At 35.5% G+C, this 19540-nt stretch overlaps 2 long non-coding RNA genes and 1 pseudogene across 5 annotated transcripts; 2 read left to right on the forward strand and 1 right to left on the reverse strand.

Moving 5' to 3' along the window:
* Window positions 1–298: 298 nt before the first annotated feature.
* On the forward strand, window positions 299–16812 carry LOC125610078 (annotated as a pseudogene).
* LOC125610080 lies at window positions 4391–5667 on the forward strand. Its single transcript, XR_007340102.1, has 2 exons — window positions 4391–5270; window positions 5353–5667. It is a non-coding gene; the product is annotated as an uncharacterized LOC125610080 (long non-coding RNA).
* Window positions 4856–7118, reverse strand: LOC125610079. Of its 4 annotated transcripts, none has more exons than XR_007340101.1 (5): window positions 6254–7118; window positions 6051–6161; window positions 5883–5981; window positions 5280–5768; window positions 4856–5201 (listed from the first exon to the last, which is right to left on the reverse strand). It is a non-coding gene; the product is annotated as an uncharacterized LOC125610079 (long non-coding RNA). The 4 variants fall into 4 exon arrangements; XR_007340100.1 differs by having other exon boundaries at window positions 6100–6161; window positions 6254–7116; XR_007340099.1 differs by having other exon boundaries at window positions 5883–6161.
* Window positions 16813–19540: the final 2728 nt, after the last annotated feature.

Genomic DNA, 19540 nt, shown 5'->3' on the forward strand with positions numbered 1-19540 from the left:
TAGGTGAGATTTTCAGTTTCGAAAGATTATGTGTTTCGGTCTCGATATTTATTTGTGGTGGGTGAAAACTGAGATGACAATTTTTTTCTTTTCTCCGACAGCCAAAAATATTTAATAATACCCCATGTGACAAATAATAGCATTGGCTAACTTTTTTGATATTTTATTTATGGTCGGAAACACTGAGAAGGACATTCATTTTTCTTTTATTTTTTCGCCGAGGTTGGAAAAAAGTGTTGAATATCCCCATGTGACAAATAAATAGCATTAGCTAACCTTACTGCCAAAATGGCTATAAATATCAAACCATTTGCTATCCCCAACTCACTCTCATCCTCATCTTGCCATTCAGGTACTCTCTCTAGCTCTCTCTGTCTCTATCTTACTTCTTCTACCTTTGTTTTTATTTACATGTGAACTTATCACTTATGTGTAGTTTGAAGTAACAAAATACCATATTTTTTTGCTTCTTGATTCAATCTTTCAGGTTTTTGTAAAGTTAGGAAAAGTAAATAATGTCCAATAAGGTGGGAGCAGTGGGTGGTAACTTGGGAAACGCATTCGACGATGGTGTTTTCGATGGTGTGAAGAAAATAATTGTCTCAGTAGAGAGAAGGCCTTATAACTGTATATCAATGATCAAGATCCAATGATCAAGATCGAATATGAAAAGGACGGGAAACTTGAATCCCGTCAGCATGGAACGGTTAGTGGGGAATTAAAAGAGGTAAAAATTTGGGAAAATCAAAGTTCGAAAATTTTTTCGTGGGAGACCTGTTATAAAAATCTTCTATTACACTTTTCTGGTCAAACAAATCCGAAACTAGTCACCAATAAAATTTGGAGTTTTTTTTGTTTTGTAAGAGAAATTAGGGTTTTTACCGAAGCAAAAAAAAATAGTTCTCTTTTTATGATATTTTGTACAGATATAAGTTAATTTTGATTATTTTTAATTCTATACTTATTTTCTTTAATAATTTTATAATATTCAACAGAAAATATGCAAATTTAATATTGATAATAAAGTAAATTAACATATGTTTACTTCAAAATCAATACATGTAGTTTCAGGTTGCTAAACAATATGGTAATTTTTCAATTTAAACGGTGCTATTAACTATTATATGCTATATAATTATATATATTTATAAAATAATATAGTATTTATATATTTACTAATTTATATATTTTTCTCACCAAAACTGTGTATTTTACCCAGTGATCTTCTTTAGTTGTATAAATATTTTACTTATTTTGATATCTGAATTATTTTTTGAAAAATATTTTTTTGGGTGAAAATTGGAAAGTAAAATAGTAAGTCAACAAATATTAAAAAAAAAAACAGCTAACGGATTGGTCGAAAGTGTGTAATATGTGCAATTAACCAGACAACTTTCCGAGTCATTGGTTATTGGGTCGACCACATATGCAGAAAACCGTAGATTAATAAAGTAATTAATTCTAATATAACTATATATATTAACTATTAAAATTTTAGAAGAATTTTATGTTTCTTAAAATAAAACTAGAAAGTAGTAATTCTTTACAAAGAGTTTAACCATCGCCTAGCGATTTTTAAACATTGTTCAAGACAAACAAAGAATAGAAAATACAGTTTAGAAAATAGAAGTTAGAACCTAAAAGGTTAGAACAAATGCTATTTGTGATGAATAGAATAAAATAAAAAAAAAATAATGGAGATATAGAATATATGTGGAAACAAAAAACAATAAGTTCACAAAAAAATAAAAAATTAAAAGTGGAAACCAAAAATTTTATTCTAATAAAAACATTTTTAATGAAGTAATTAAAAGCTTAAGAAAAAAATAATTAAAATGTCCGGTGCATTAACTAGTATCCGAGTTACCAGGTTTAAGTTTTTAAAGGGTTTTAAATTTTAATTAACTAATATTTCTTAAAACCCAAACTTATTACCGGTTTGCCGGTCCGACATAAAAACAGTGAATCTCTTATATATTAATTGAAAAACATTACAACATTGTTTTGTAGTCACGTGTCACCATGAGAATAAAATTCAGAATTCTTAGATAAATAAATTGGTATATCTCAACTTATATTATACGTTTTATTAAATTAACTATTAAATTGATAAATACTGTAAAAAGAATATTCTCGCACTTTCTTTAAATAAAAGATACGGAACTATCTAATATGATTAACGTATTTACGACAATCAATGATTATGAATAATAAATATTTGATAATAATTTTTGTATCTCAGCTCTTTTTGTTTAATTTTATATTATTAAAAGATATTAAACAACCACATTAATCATATAATATTTTTTTTCTTATATGTTATATTTTGAATTTTTAAAACGACTATAAGTTACAAAAAACGTTAAATGTCTCACACTAAAATTTTGTTATCAATGGTTTAACTTTTTATTTTGTAATAACAAGATAAAAATGATCATAAATCGTATGAATATGAAGTTTTATTTACTAGACATTCATATTATATGTAATATAGTTTAAAATTAAACTATATAACATAGAAAAATACTTAAATATGATAGTTTCTAAATTTGTATTGCAAAAGTATTGAAACATTGATATTTCAATTTTGAAATTTGCATTCAAAAAATTGTAAATTGGAAATTTTGTGTCTATCATATGAGTATGAATTCTAAATAATAAATATTTATATTATTGAAATTTAGTTATATACCATATAAAATAAATAAAATAATTATTTTGATTTATTTACCAAAAAAATATCGTTAATAAACAAGATGTATTGTTTTGATTTATATTTTTACTCTAATTTAATTATATACATAATACGTAAACAGATACAAATAAATAATAATAGATAAAAATTTGTTTTATATATAACATTCATCCCGCGCAATTGTGCGGGTCTTAGTATATGATATTTGACATGCTCTCAATAAAAATATTCTTACTTCTTTATTATTATATACTAGGTTCTTTTTCCGCGCTACGCGCGGTTTTCGAATTTTAATGTATTTTTTTTCAATTTATCATTTACTATGTTTTCAAAATTTTGAGTTTTATTTTATTTATTGAAACTGTTTCTAGAACTATAATTTGGACAATTCTCTCAAATATAAATTTTAAAGTTTCTGTCACAAAAATAGCATTCAAACAAAAAATGACTAAAATAGCCTCTTTTATTTTGAATTTTTTTAAATTTATTTTTTATCTTTTAAATTTTAAAACTATATCCCCAAAATTCCACCCTTTAACTCTAAACCCTAAGTCTAGATTAGTTAATCCTAGGGTAAAAATGTATTTTTACTTTTTAATAAAATTTATTTTGGTCATTTTCTTTATTGAGGGCTATTTTTGTAAAATAAACTAAAAGGAGAGTTTACAAAAGAAAAAAACTAAAAAGGGATATCGTAAGAAATTTTTCTTATAATTTTAAAAGAATTTTTAAACTATTTGAAATAATTTTGTTGTGTTTTGTTATTGAAACTATATATATGGTAGTAGTAAGATAAATTAAAAAAATATTAAATATTAGTTTTGACCTAGATATTCTTTTATTTTGCTTGTTTAGTTTCTATGTAAAAAAATAATATATAACTTTATGTAAAACAATAATTAAATTTATGATATATAACTTTTTTTGGTTTTACAATCATTAAGTTCCCATTATTTTGATTTCATCTTTAAATTTATCGTTTTATAATCAGTTTTGTTTTCTGTTTAATTTTTGTTTCTTTTTAACCTTTGTTTTATTTTGTCATGTGATGGAGAGACATTTTATTTCATGAAGTACTTTAGTTGTAGAGGTCTATTTTCTTACAGTTGATTTGATGTTAAATTCATTTTTTTTTTATAATCTAAGTAATCAGATTTTACTTATAAAAAATAATTATATATATTAATACATTTTTTATAGTCTCTATGGTTTCTTTTATTTTTGTTAGATAGCTTATGTGCTTGGCCATCATTTCCGGAAAATCAAGTCTACTTACTCAAACATGCTACTAAGGGCCTGACTGGTTTAACCGCAGCGGTTGCGGTTGCGGTTGCGGGAGTTTGCGGATGCGGGTGATTGCAGTTTCTAGCGGTTTTAAGAGATTTGTACGACTGGTTCTGCGGTTAAAAATTGGTACGTTTGCGGGATACTTATGACTGGTTAACTACCAAGTGCAACAACGGTTAAATAAAAAATTAACAATATTTACATTTTATACAATTATAAAAATATCAAAAATAATAATATTATAATAAATATAAAAGTTATATTTAGAAAGTTATAGTTTATTTTTTTTTTAAATATAGAAAATAATTTTATTTTAAAGTTTTATAATATTAATTAAAATTTAATAGATATATTTTAGTATTTTTATAATTCTAATTTAATTTTTTTATTGAATATTTTTATTTTTGTATTTATATTGTTTTGGAAAAAAAGAAATTTTTTTTATCCTCCCGCAACCGCCCGCAACCGCAAACGCTAGCTGGAACCAGCTTTTGAATTTATGAGGTTCGGAACGATTTGGAGCGGTTTGGAACGGTTTGGAACGGTTTGAGCGATTGTTGCAAAACGCCAACAACCGCTACCAACCGCAAAAGCTGCGTTTGCGGGTGGTAGCGGGAAAACCAGTCATGCCCTAAATGACCTGAAGAAAAGCATAGTGATAGAGATATAAGATAATCAACACCAAGATATAAGATAATTAACACCGTCGCCAAACTATAATCCACTTGAACTTTTATTACATCTACAAATTATTTTTAGAAAGGTGAAATCAAAATTACCTCGAGGGCTTGCATGTCAGAGGTCTCAAGTTCCATGAATTTATTTAGCTATTGTGTTTATTTTCTAACATAATTTTTTAATTTGAAGAACATATAACTTTAATCTCATGAAACCCATTTCATAAATGTTTTGTATGATTTCGAGAATAATTCATGGAACAAAAATAATTTACAAAATTTGAGAATTCTAACCGCTACGGTCTCTCCAACCTTACAAACTGAGTTGAAAAACCACAAACTTTATTATAATTATTCCCACACCTGTCTCAGCTTTTCTTTTTTTTTTATTCCAAGAGCTTTGCCTATGATGCTCTGATAGAATTTTGTATACGGAGCAGTCTTGTTTCGCTGAAGAAACGTTTCTATCGACTGTTGATCGTTTGGAAAGAAAGCAGCTTCATCTCTATCTTCATTTGCATAAACTCAATATTCAACTCCACCTGATTCATCGCTCAGTGCATCAGTGAAACAATTGCCAGGAAATAGGACAATTAAGAGTTTTAAGATATGTATGTCACCTGATTCATCGCTCAGGACATAGAAACTGAATCTGTCATGGGAATAATTAAGCTCTGACATTTCTCATTGTAGGAATCAGCTAGACTGTGAACATTTGAGGATGTAGCTGATAATCTGGGATTCTAGGAACTTTTGGCCTTCTGCTTCTTCCCTTTTTTATCTGTAGATGCCAACTGTGGAAGCGGAAGGAAACTTCATAGACATACCTCTGGAGTCCATACTTTTTTTCATTTCCAGCATGTAAACACTGATCATAACTCATAGACTCCGCTGGAATAAAAGTTCCTACTGTAACATGATGAGAATCGAAGCCTGTGAGTAGAAGATTTTATTTCTACTTTGTAAAGTGTGATTCTCAGTTTCATAATGGTAGTTTATTTCACCATTCTGCATCACTTTGCCACACCAACTTCTTTCACCTCAATCTATGTGCCTATTGCATCTCTGTCCTTGGAAAATATAGTTATACAAAGCATCAGAAGGAAAATCTGTAGGGAAGGAAGTCTCATTAGATTCAAAACAAATAAAACCTATAAAAATTTTCAGTATTTGTAGAATGACAGAAGACTGAAACATATCCAGCAAAAAGGGAAAAAAACTACCTAAGTGTGAGGTTTGATTTTCCAAATATGACCCATTTGATCAACAGAGCCAGAAGCAAGCTTTTCCCGTTAGAATTTCAGGCCACCGAATTGAAAGACCTACAAAAAGATGAAGATTAAAAGATGGAAGAAATCCTAAACTTTAAAGAAAAAGAATCTAAACCTAACCAGCTCAAGGATGTTGAAAATTCAGAGATGAAAAAGTCCACAACTTAACTCAAGAACACACAGAATAGGTAGCTCAACTAATTTAGAAACCGCTTTCAAATCTCCATTTATCTGTAAATTGGATGATGATGCAGTTGTTTATAGCAAAATTAGTTGTTTCATGAGACTATTTAATAAAGAAAGGAATGTATAACGATTCTTACATTTTGTTCTGCTTCAGAACCCTCATCACACGGGCTTCGACAGCTTCTAGAGAAGTACCAGGTCTTGTTTTTGTATTTGCATATATCTCAACCTCAAGCTTCTTAATCTTGTCTTCCACCTCCTCTTTTATTTATCGGAGAAACATTTATAAAAGTATTGAGGTTTAGTTGAATTTCGTTTTGAATCAAAATGGTTCAATCCAATAACTCTTAAACTTTCCTGAGAGTTTCTCCGTGGAAAAACATCTCTGATTCCAGTCAATACATATTAAAATCTCACAATTCTACAATGATCGATGATTATTATCAAATAAATATCTCCATAGAACTGAAACCTAAAGATATAAAAAAGGATAGGACACACCCGATCAGAAGGATCTATAGACGGAGGAGCCCAAACGGAAAACTTTCTGAAGGATTTAATAGCTTTCATGGCCATAGCTTGATGTTCTTCTATGGAGGTTGTAGATTTTTTGTTGGACGAAAGATTACGACCAAAGGATTTATATAGGAAGAGAAACAAACGGAGGTGGAAGGATGACACAGGGAATTGAATGAATGAGTCAGAAACGGTGAAATTTTAGAGATTTGGAACGATAATGGAGAAGTGCAAAAGTCGGAGAACGATTGCTTTCTTTTTTGGAGGAGAGATGAACTGTATCGGAAGATTATTATAAGCCCAAATAAATAGGACCGATATGATTATGTTTGACTGCAGCATGACGTGGCGGTATACTACTTCCTGATTGGCTGATTTTTTGATCTGACGTGGACACCCTCTTTGTTGATCTTATTCAACTTTTAGTATTGTATTGATTAAACCAGTTCTAATTAAACGCTTAAATGCTAATGAATTGTTTGTTTCTAATGGGAATTCAAATTCAGTTTTCGGTGGATTATCCGAATGAATATGTTATATCTGTTGGTGGGAGCTATGATCACGTTGATGACTACTTTAAAACAGTGCTGATCAAATCGCTAATCTTTAAAACAAACAAGGGAAGAACATCTCCCGTTTTCGGTGGGATAACAGAATCCGGACAACCAGCTGCTACAGAATTCACCTTGGAGGGAAAATATGGAGAAAAGCTTATTGGATTCTTTGGACGTTCTGGTCAAGCTCTTGATGCCATTGGAGCTTATTTTTCTCCTACTCCGATGTTGCGTGGCAAGTGGATCCAGGTAAGTACATAGTGGTTACAAAGTTCTGTTTGGTTCATATATTTTTTGACCTAGCATGCGAGGTAATACTTCACGTGAACAAGAATATATTGTTTCATCTTTGACTGTGATATTGTGTTATGAAACATTTCGTAACAACTCTTATTATTAGGTGGAGCAACAAGGCAAGGGTCCTGGACCAAGATGTTCGCACGCTATAGCAATGGTTGGACAAAAAATGTACTCTTTTGGAGGAGAGTTAACGCCAAATTTTCATATCGATCAACACCTCTACGTCTTCGATTTCAATACTCGCACATGGTCACTTGCTCCTCCAAACGGCGAGGTTCCAGAACTCGCTTGCTTAGGCGTTGGCATGGTAGCCATTGGAACTACACTTTACGTCTTTGGTGGCCGCGATGGCAACCGTTATTACAACGTGTGGAATGTAATTAGCTCAGGTTAACTTAGGTTAGAGGTTATATTGATCTAGGTCTAATACTGAAAGTAAAGACACAAGCGATTTAACGACTTCCCGGCCCTCGGCGCGGTACGTGTCGTGGGAGAACTTTTTCTCCCAAAATCCACTAGATCAAAGAGTCTCTAGCACCACTAAATCAGTGTGCTAGATAGGTAGGTTACAATAAGATCCCTTCAACTTAGCTAGGGAATACAACAACCTTAATATGAGACAATAGCCTTAAGTCTAAGCTAGTTGTCCTTGTTGAACTCTCCTTTCCCTTGATGCTGTATCTTGTTGACTGATCTCTGATGCTATAACCTGCTGTTGTTGCTTCTATCCGGTAACCCTAATCACCCATACTAACATTGTATATATATGTGTCGTATGTGATCAGGTAGTGCAACCTGGAGTGGGCCTGCGCATGACTTCGGCCCATCAGATGTGATGCTGCTGCTGGCCCATCACGCAGGGATAAACCCAAGCTTTCACAAATCTCCACCAGCTTGGTTTAAGCCCAACCTTGGCCCATCCGACAACCCTAGTGCCGACAGCTTCCTCCCTTGTCTCTTTGTCTTTCTTGTGAAATGAGAAAGTCGATCTTGACTCTCTCTCTCTCTTCCTCGTCTCTCTCACTCGCGACCCTTCTCCGCCGATTCGGACTTGGTGTCGTCGTGAGGAGTTATAGGTTGCTCTGCCTCGCAACCGTAGCTCCATGAAGGTCTCGTCAGCTCCACCGCGATGGCGTCGCATCTCCTTCTCTCCATTCTTCCCTCGAAGTTTCTTCGCCGAACGGCGATTTGCTTCTCTGATGATGGCTCACACCATCGTGACTCCATCATCTTTCCTCCCTAATATCCCCAGGTACATCTAATCTCTCCTCTTCATGAGCGATTAGGATCATCTGTTAGGGATACTAAGTGAGTCTTGTGGGAACTTGAGCTAACTTGAGGATTTTTTTCCTTTGCATGTCGTCTCAGGTGACTCGTGACTCTGTCTCTAGTCGCGATTGAGAACCTGACATGTCGGTAAGCTCTTGCCTGAGCTCCATCATCACGCTCCACCTCTTTAGTAGATAACGTAACCTCATGTCTTAGCGAACCTTCTCTAATATGCTTTTCACTTGTCGATCTGACTCTTCTGTTTCTGTTTCAGAAGCCGGTTTAGCTCTTTGACGAGCTTACATAGTTTCAAGCGTGAAACCTTTCCTTGATCGGACATTTGATTCAGCTCCCTGAGCTGTTATTATATTATCATGTTCTGCTGGTAAGCCTTTCAACCAATACTCTTGTGCTCAGGTAACATTCTTGCGTTTTGTTACTCACAACAATATTCTGTGGCTTGATGTAGGTTCACTGTCTAGTAGGTGTTGGTGATTGATTGTTGAAACCTTTCCGGACCCAGATGCTTGCTTCTGACAACTCGTGAAGCATCGTCTGTGTCTCTGTTCCTCTTATGTGGGAATGTCTGGTGGCCCAAGTTACTCCACCTGAACCGGGTCTCCTTACTCGGTTCTAATTATCCTCCAGGTGATTCCTTATTTAGTAACATTCCCTGTTGCCTTTGATTTTCCATTTCTGCACACACTGACCGTTTATCTTACATCGACAATTGATGTCTGTGTTATGCGAGGATGGGATCATACAACTTGAATCACCTGGAGCGTCTCCAGTCTTCTTAGTTCACATTCAAAAGCTCACAGCAAAGCTGGAACTTCTGACCAGGTACCGTTTTTGTTAGGAAATCTGCAGGATTGACGTTTGTATGAATCTTGTTTAGAACAATATCTCCTGCTTCCACTAGATCACGAATGAAGTTGAACTTGGTAGCTATATGTTTTGTCTTCTCGTGATTGACTGGATTTCTTGCTAGGGCTAGGGCACTTTGAGAATCACAGTAGAGTTTGATTCCCTGTTGATTGAAACCTAGTTCATTGCATATTTCCTTTAGCCACATTGCCTCTTTAGCTGCTTCATTCATAGCCATGTATTCTGCTTCTGTAGTAGAAAGTGCAACCACTGATTGTAGACATGATTTCCATGAGATAGTGTTACCTCCGAATTTGAATGCATATCCAGTTACTGACCGTCTTCTATCCATGTCTGTTGCATAGTCTGAGTCTGAGTATCCTTCCACTAGGAGTGTAGAGTTCTTTCTGAATGTTAGATTCGAATCCACTGCTCCCTTTAAGTACCTTAGGACCCACTGGACTGCTTTCCAGTGTTCCCTTCCTGGTTTACTCATGAATCTGCAGACGTAGCCTACTGCAAAACCTAGATCAGGTCTCGAGCCTACCATTGCGTACATAAGGCTTCCCACGGCGCTAGCGTAGGGAATCCTTTCCATCTGAGAAGCTTCCACCTTCCACTCAGCATCTGTTAGGCTTCTCAATTTAAAATGTGCTGCAGTGGGAGTAATCACAGGCTTAGCGTCCTGCATCCCAAACGTCTTTAGGACTTTCTCAATGTAGTTGCTCTGAGATAGGATCAGGGTTCCTTTCTCTCTGTCTCTTGTAATATCCATGCCCAAAATTCTTGAGGCCTTTCCCATATCCTTCATCTCAAATTCTCCACTCAGTTTTTCCTTAAGCTCTTTGATCACCCTTTTGTTTCCTGAGGCGATCAGCATGTCATCGACATATAGGAGTAGGTAGATGGCCTTGTCAGTTTTAACATCCCTCATGTAGACACACAAGTCTTTACTGCACCGTTCGAATAACTGATTCTTCATGAAGCTGTTGAACCTATGGTTCCATCTTCTTGGGGACTGTTTCAAGCCATACAGGGACTTTCTCAACAGACACACTTTGTTCTCTGTTCCTGGCTTTATAAACCCCTCAGGTTGTTCCATTAAGATCCTTTCCTCTAGACTTCCATGTAGAAAGGCTGTTTTGACATCCATCTGTTCCAGTTCCAAGTTTAGATTTACCACAATGCTGAGCATAAGTCTGATAGAGACGTGTTTCACAACTGGTGAAAATATTTCATTGTAGTCAACCCCTTCTGTCTGAGAGTACCCCTTCGCAACTAGTCTGCCCTTGTATCGTTCGTCCTCAACACCTGGGATCCCAGGTTTTAATTTAAACAGCCATCTGCATCCAACAAGCTTTGACTTAGCAGGTTTATCAATTAGATCCCAGGTTCTGTTCTTCCTATGAGATTCCATCTCCTCCTCAGCTGCATTTTTCCACAACTTCTTCTGTGGACTTTTCATTGCCTCAGCGTAGGATTTAGGTTCTTCAACCTCTAAGTCGTTGATGACATTTAGCGCATAGGATACAAAGTTTCCATCCTCATAGCGAGATGGGGGCCTCACGTTCTGTCTTCTTGCTCTGTCTCGAGCTAGAACATAGGTGTCTAAAGATCCAGTGTCACCACTTTCACTTTCAACCTCGTCATTCTGTTCTTGGTCACTCGAACTACTCGACTCCTCAGATGATGATGATTCTTCTCCACCTTGATCAGATGTGTCTTTGGATTCGACAGAAGGAGAAGGCCCTCTGATCAAATCATCACTGAATGAGACCCTCTTTTTAGCTCGTTTCTCTGTATCTTTAGTCACTCCTGTGCTTTCTTTTGCTTTAGCAACGGTGTGCTTGTATAGCTCGTCTTCGTTGAAAACAACATTTCTACTTGTTCTGCATCTGCCTTCATCCTCTATCCAAACTCGATAGCCTTTAGTACCCATAGGGTACCCCACAAACACCCCTTTGATGGCTCTAGGTCCTGTTTTCTCCTCAGTTATGTGGACATACGCAGTGCATCCAAAAGTTCTTAGATGTCCCAAGTCAGGTTTCGCGCCGGTCCACAATTCTTCAGGCATTCTGAACTCGAGTGTAGAGTTAGGTGATCTATTGATCACATGGATAGCAGTAGATGCTGCCTCTGCCCACAAGCTTTGGTCTAAGCCAGATTCGGCTAGCATGCATCTAACCTTATCCATGATGGTTCTATTCATCCTTTCTGAAACCCCATTTTGCTGAGGAGTGTAGCTGCAGGTTCTGTGACGTTTAATTCCCACCTGTTTGCAGTAATTATCGAACTGCTTATTGCAGAACTCCAACCCATTATCTGTCCTTAGGCATTTGATTTTCTTCTCTGTCTTTGTCTCCACCTCAGCTTTCCATTCTCTGAATTTAGAGAATACCTCATCCTTAGTCTTCAGAAAATAAATCCAAACCTTCTTAGAGAAATCATCAATAAATGTCACGAAATATTTGTTTCCAGCAAGGCTATCTGGTGTTGATGGAGAACCCCAAAGGTCAGAGTGAATATACTCTAGAATCCCTTTGGTCACATGCTTAGCCTTAGGAAAACTTTGCTTGTGAGATTTCCCAATTATGCAGTGTTCACAGAAATCCAATGTCTTAACTTCCTTGTCAATGATAAATCCCTGTTTGACAAGTTCAGACATGTTATTAAGATTCATATGACCGAGGCGTGAATGCCAGACATTAGTCATATTCCTCTCAACTTTAGATAGATTAGCCTCTCCTCGAGAGACTGTCCCCTGTAGATAATATAATCCCTGATGATATTTTCCTGAGATAACCGGTTTATCATCCTTGTAGAAATTAACCATGAGATCCTTGCCTTCATAATTGCATCCTGATGTTTCTAACATTCCATAAGAGATTAAGTTTCTACTCATACCAGGCATATATCGTACGCCTGTTAGAACCACAGTAGATCCATTGGGATTTAGAATTTTAATCTTTCCAACTCCTTGAATGTTGCTATGCGTGTTATTTGCCATTAACACTTTTCCACCTTTGAATTCTTCCAGGTCAAACAAAAAACTTTTGTCTGGTGTGATGTGGAACGAGCAGCCAGAGTCCATCACCCATTCGTCCTTGGAGTATTGGGTGCTCACGGTGAGGATTAGAGGTTCCTTGGACTCTGCCACAACATTTGCTGAGTCTGGCGTTTTGTAAGGTTTCTTATCAGGGCAGTCACGCTTCCAGTGGCCCTCCTTCCCGCATACAAAACATCCCTTTGAGCCTTTGGTGTTCCTAGGACGCGACTTGGAACGTCCCTGTCTGCTCTTGGATCTTCCCCTGTAGGATTTTCCATTTCCTTTGCCAGAGCGTTGGTCTGATCTTCCTCTGTCTGTCACCATCAGACCTTCTCCACCAGACCTGGTAAACTTACCACTCTCAATCAACTCTCTTTCTTTCGACCTTGCAGCCCCTGTAACCTCAGCTAGGCTTAGGGTGTCTCTTCCATACTTGAGAGTCTCTTTGAGTTGATCATACTTGTTTGGTAGAGAACTTAGCAATAGGATAGCTTGAACTTCCTCGGATACTTCAACTTGCAAATTGTTTAAATCTGCAACTAGCTTCAAGAATTCATCCACATTCTCATCAATGGATTTTGAGTCGGCCATCTTAAAAGTGTAGAACCTAAGCTGTAGATAAATCCTGTTTGGTAGAGATGTCTCTGTGTACAACTTGTTTAGTGTACTCCACATTGCAGCAGCAGTTTCACAATGTTGAATTTTCCTTAAGACTTTGTTCCCTACATTCAGCACAATTAGGTCCTTAGCTTTCTCTGATTTTTCAAACTTTGCAGGATCAATTTCAGGTGTGGGCGCAACAAGCCCAGCTAGCCCCTTCCCAGTGTCCTTTATGGCAGACTCGGGTTCATCCTTAGGATTCACGTCATCCTTCAAAAGCTTCTCATCGGTGAGAATAGCTTTCAGTCCAAGCACTCCAAAGTGAGCAAGCATTCTCACTTTCCATAGGGCGAAGTCACCATCTCCTTCGAAACGGTCGATCTCGATGCGTTCCTTTGACTTCACCATTGAGAAGGTACTGAGTATGCACCTCCTCTGTCTCTCTCTCTATCCTAAGCAACCTTGATGAAAACCGGAAGCTCTGATACCACTTGTGGAATGTAATTAGCTCAGGTTAACTTAGGTTAGAGGTTATATTGATCTAGGTCTAATACTGAAAGTAAAGACACAAGCGATTTAACGACTTCCCGGCCCTCGGCGCGGTACGTGTCGTGGGAGAACTTCTGCTCCCAAAATCCACTAGATCAAAGAGTCTCTAGCACCACTAAATCAGTGTGCTAGATAGGTAGGTTACAATAAGATCCCTTCAACTTAGCTAGGGAATACAACAACCTTAATATGAGACAATAGCCTTAAGTCTAAGCTAGTTGTCCTTGTTGAAGTCTCCTTTCCCTTGATGCTGTATCTTGTTGACTGATCTCTGATGCTATAACCTGCTGTTGTTGCTTCTATCCGGTAACCCTAATCACCCATACTAACATTGTATATATATGTGTCGTATGTGATCAGGTAGTGCAACCTGGAGTGGGCCTGCGCATGACTTCGGCCCATCAGATGTGATGCTGCTGCTGGCCCATCACGCAGGGATAAACCCAAGCTTTCACACAACGGTTTCCATTCTTATGACACGGTTAAGAACGAGTGGAAACTAATCACTCATGTTGATAATGTACCGACACCGCGTAGCTTCCACGCAGTGGCTGCTGATGAAAAAAACGTGTATGTCTTTGGTGGAGTGAGTAAAACGGTACGTGTGAACACACTTCATGCTTACAACATCGTTGATCAAAAGTGGACTGAGCTTCCCAATCCTGGAGAGTCTTGCAAGGCGAGAGGTGGACTGGGGCTTGCGGTTGTGCAAGGGAAGATTTGGGTTGTCTATGGTTTTATTGGGGATGAAGTGGATGATGTTCATTGCTTTGATCTAGTTGAAAGGAAATGGACCAAAGTGGAAACAAGGGGTGAAAAGCCATCGGCGAGAAGCGTGTTCGGCCTAGCGGTCGTGGGGAAATATATAATTATATCGGGAGGTGAGATTGAGATGGACCCACAGGCTCATTTGGGTCCTGGGAAATTGAGCGGTGGGGCTTTCGTGTTGGATACTGAGAGTTCATTGTGGGAGAAACTTGAGGAAGGTCATAGCCCGCGTGGATGGTGCGCATCCACGACAGCTTCCATTGATGTATGGAGGGAAGGCTCCAACCAACGGTCGTTATGATGACATCTTTTTCTATGGCGTAGACTCTGCTTAAGACCTCACGGTAGTGAGTTTTAAACGTTATGGTTTGTGACTTGTGAGACTTAGAGTTAAGAGCTAAGACTCTTGCTTCTATTTTTTAAAAAAATGTCTACATTTTCTGTGTGTTTAAGAGCTAAGACTCTTTCTTATTCTGTGTGTTTAAGAGCTAAGACTCTTGCTTATGTGTGCTTTAAATGTCTAGATTTTCTGTGTTTGGGTTGTTTGAAATTTATCGAGTCAATAAGAGTATAAGAAAAGCATTTGGTTCCCTAGTCGTACTGATATATGAGAAGATACTAAATTCGGACCCGCAAGTTCGTGCAGGAATTGCTTTCAATTTTCTTAGAAATTTAAATCAATATCATATATTTTATTAGGAGGATAGATCTTATTGAAATCGTTTTAAAAAAAAAGATTTTCTTTAGCGTTTTTTTTTTGTTTTGTTATGATTTAATTAAAGATATTCTTTGAAAATACTTGTTATCATTTTAACTATATCTAAAGATCTTCTTCTTTGAAAGATTTATAATTAACTAACTGTTATGATTTATTTGGTTTTTCTATCAAAGATCTTATTTAATCGTTATGAATATTATATACAAATAGTGAAGAAAAAAAATCAATAGGAAATCAAATAAATGGATCGTTTTATGGTTTAAAAGGATTCCAGAAAATACATTATTGTCAAGATCAACAAATCTAATTATAAAATTTTCAAAAAAAAAAACAAATCTAATTATAAAACCAGTTTATTATAAATTCATGAAACTATGTTATTATCAAAATTTATAACAGGGCATCTACGATTACACATATTCTTTATTATCGTTTGCTAAAATAATTTTAATGAAATGTCAAAGGATAATATAAATATGAGTAGTATTTCTTGTAAATACCTCATAGAGATAAGTTTATTTTTTTAAAGGTCTTTTTAATAAAATAGATGAAATGGTATTTTTGTAAATAGATTTTTAAAAGAATGATGTTTTAATAGAATATATATTAATGATTGATATCTACTATAAATTTAATTGTTATGTTATAATAAAATAGTCATATCATGATTTTTCTATAGTAGATCAAGTAAGACTCTAAATTAATTTAATAGATAACTATGTTTTTGAACAAATGTAAATTTTATTCACCAATAACGGTTTTACTTCAACTGGATCATTGAAATTTGAGGTGTAGAGAGACTTATTCACTATTTAAATTTATTAAATTCTTGTGGTAAACCAAAATCGACGAATATCTTCATATTTTGGGTGACCAAAGTTACTGAGTAAACTGAGGCGGTTTCAAACATTTTTGAAAACAGTTTCACGAGCCTTTGCAAGAAAGATGTGTTGTCGGCTCCTCGAGTTGCCAGAGCTCATTGGAGATCGAACTTGATGCAAAGATCGAGCTATTTGAAGATCAGGCTACTTGGAAATCGAGCTATTTGGAAACAAGCTCGTTGCTTACTGTTCCTCAAGCTGTTTGAGATCAATGGAGATCGAACTCAGTTCTTTCACAGGAGAAAGGCGACTTATCGACCCTTAGCGTTTCTCGAGCTCGTCAGAGATCGAGTGAGTCTATTCATTTTTCTTTTGTTTAGTTCGGACGCATGGTCTGTTTCTGCTAATGTTGGTGGGATATGTGTCTAGGGTCCGAAAGCTCAAGGGATTTTCGTATGATCGCCGATCGATTAAATTTTTTGGAGCGCGAACTAGCGAGCTTTCGTGTTTGAGTTGCGGTCCAAATTTCATCCAGAAAGCTGAAACTTGTGTAAGTGCGGATGAGTCAGAAATAAAGAGCAGAAAGTAAATGACACACAAAGTTTTGTTAACGGGGTTTGTTTCCTACATCCATGGGACCTCGTCCAGAATTTGAATCCATTAGAATGAAAAAGCAAATTATAACCAATTCGCAAACGCGTAATACAAACACAACCCTCTTGAATCACCGCTCCTTTCTATTACATGAACTCTTCAAGACAATCTCGCCTTGAGCTAAATTCTCCTATAGTTCAGACTTTATCAGGATAACCTAACCCTGAGCTACACTCCCTCTGAGTCTAGACTTCAACCTCCAAGTCTATGAAGGTACGCCACCATGTACTTCACCAAGTACGTCACCATGTACTTCACCAAGTACATCACCGAGTATATGAAGATAGGAATCAAGCATGCATGCATAGATCACCATCTGACAGCACCAGAGCTCAATGTCTTCAAACAGCTGCAATCTTCATAGACCACCAACACCACCATGCACAGCGTCAACACTAACGCTGTCAAACTAAGTCTACGTCGGACTCCATCAGACAATACAATGCTTTAGAATGTACTTCGACACCAAGCAATACAATAAACAATGAAAACCTTTTTTTTTTATTCTCTACGTTCTTCTCTTCTCATAAGGCACGTCCCTCCTTATATAATAAACCTTAAACTTGCTTTCCAAGTTCATTAAGTGCATTTTAATGAACTTTCATTTCCATATAAAGAAATCTCCTATTCCTCTCCAAGTAACACTTCATCTTCGAACAAAACCCTTAGCTTAATAAAAAACGTCATTTGTCTTCAAAATATATTCTTTTTCATTTTCCAAGTTCCACTTACACATGCAATCCATGTAAGGAAACTTCCTTGTAAGCATCTTCACAACTCAACGTCTTGACATACATCTTGACCCACGTCTTAAATACATCACAAACTATATCAGAACCAGTGGCGGAGGTAGGATCCAAATCTAGGTGGGTCAAAATTAGATTATATAAAAAGCAGTGGAGATTTCATAATTATCAAGGGGGTCAAATTGTAAAAATTGAACTAATTAATCAATATTTGTTACAATTATATACTCACATTAAGTTAAATTTTAAAATTGATGTGGGTCAATTGACCATCCTGTTTGTTCACTGCATCCGCCACTGATCAGAACACAGTAGGAACTTACATCTTCAACTTGGGTTGCCGCGGATGATTCCATATCGAGATGCTGGCCTGTGACCTATGTTTTCAGAGCAATTCAGCTCGATGTGCTGCGAGATCTCTTTTATTTTGTTCTAGACCGTTGATTAAAGTTTATCGACCTTGCAAGAGATATCTGTTTCATCGTCTTGAGCGAGACATCGGTTTCGCCGTCCCGGTCGAAACGTCAGCTTCATGGGCCCTCAACAGAGATCTTGGGCTTATCTTCTACCATCTTATCGAGACATCGTTTACCAGCGAATAAAGAGTTCAAACAAAGAAAAAAAAAGAGTTCAAAGAGTTCGTACGAGATAAACTCTATCTTAGTTTATCTCGTTAGCTCTGGCATACCGAGAAAGAGAGCTCTTACTCCTATCGGATACAAGACAGATGAAAATATGCAGTCTCAACACGTATTGATTTTGCACCTTCTAACTACAATCAAAACCCAACAAAATTGACCATATTCGGCTAGATATTTATTTGTGGTGGGTGAAAACTGAGAATGACATTTTTTTTTTCCGACGGCCAAAAATATTTAATAATAGAGAGACTTACATAGAGAGACACATTATGTCTTATGTTTACGCTTGGAGACACATTGTCTAGTTGACACACTTTATGTGTACAGTTGTTTTATTTTGGACAGAAATGACCTTTCCTTTGAATAAGCTGAAGAATATTATTTTTAAAGAGGCATCCGAAAGCTAACTAGATTTATGTTTGGTTGCAGTTAAAATTAAAGGTTTAAACGGTTTGAAGACGTAAAAATCAACGTACAATTCAACAACAATTGAGTTAGTTAGTTATTTTATTTATATTATTATTATTTTTCATTCCATTTTATGTTTATTTGTTCTTTTTCCAAAGTTTAAGACATATAAAGCAAAAATAATTAATACTATAAATTATAATTTCTTTTTCTCTACATTTTAACATCCATTTTCATATATATTTTTTATAGATTTTAATAATTATATAAAAATACGTGGACACGAGAAATGTGGACAGACAATTGTGGACATAGAAAAAAAAATACATGGACACGATAAGTGTGGACAGAAAATTGTGGACATAGAAGAAAAATACGTTAACAATGATTATTTTTCACTCCATTTTATGTTTTTTTGTTTTTTTCTCCAAAGTTTAAGACATATAAAGCAAAAATAATTACTACTATAAATTGTAATTTCTTTTTCTCTACATTTTAACATCTATTTTCATATATATATTTTTTATATATTTTAACAATTATATAAAAATACGTGGACACGAGAAATGTGGACAGACAATTGTGGACATAGAAAAAAAACATGGATACGATAAGTGTGGACAGAAAATTGTGGACATAGAAGAAAAATAAGTTAACAGTTATTATTTTTCATTCCATTTTATGTTTATTTGTTTTTTTCAAAGTCTAAGACATATAAAGCAAAAATAATTACTACTATAAATTGTAATTTCTTTTTCTCTACATTTTACCATCTATTTTCATATATATTTTTTATATATTTTAATGTGGACAGAAAATTATGGACATAGAAAAACAATACATGGACAAGAGAAGTGTGGACATAGAAGAAAAATAAGTTAATAGAAAAGATGTGGACATATAGATGGATGAAAAAACGTTAAAAAAAACTTTTATTTTCATTTTTTAGTTTTTTTCTGTTTGGTTA

The sequence above is a fragment of the Brassica napus genome, chromosome A6 (genome assembly GCF_020379485.1).
Source record: "Brassica napus cultivar Da-Ae chromosome A6, Da-Ae, whole genome shotgun sequence".
Taxonomy (NCBI): Eukaryota; Viridiplantae; Streptophyta; class Magnoliopsida; order Brassicales; family Brassicaceae; genus Brassica; species Brassica napus.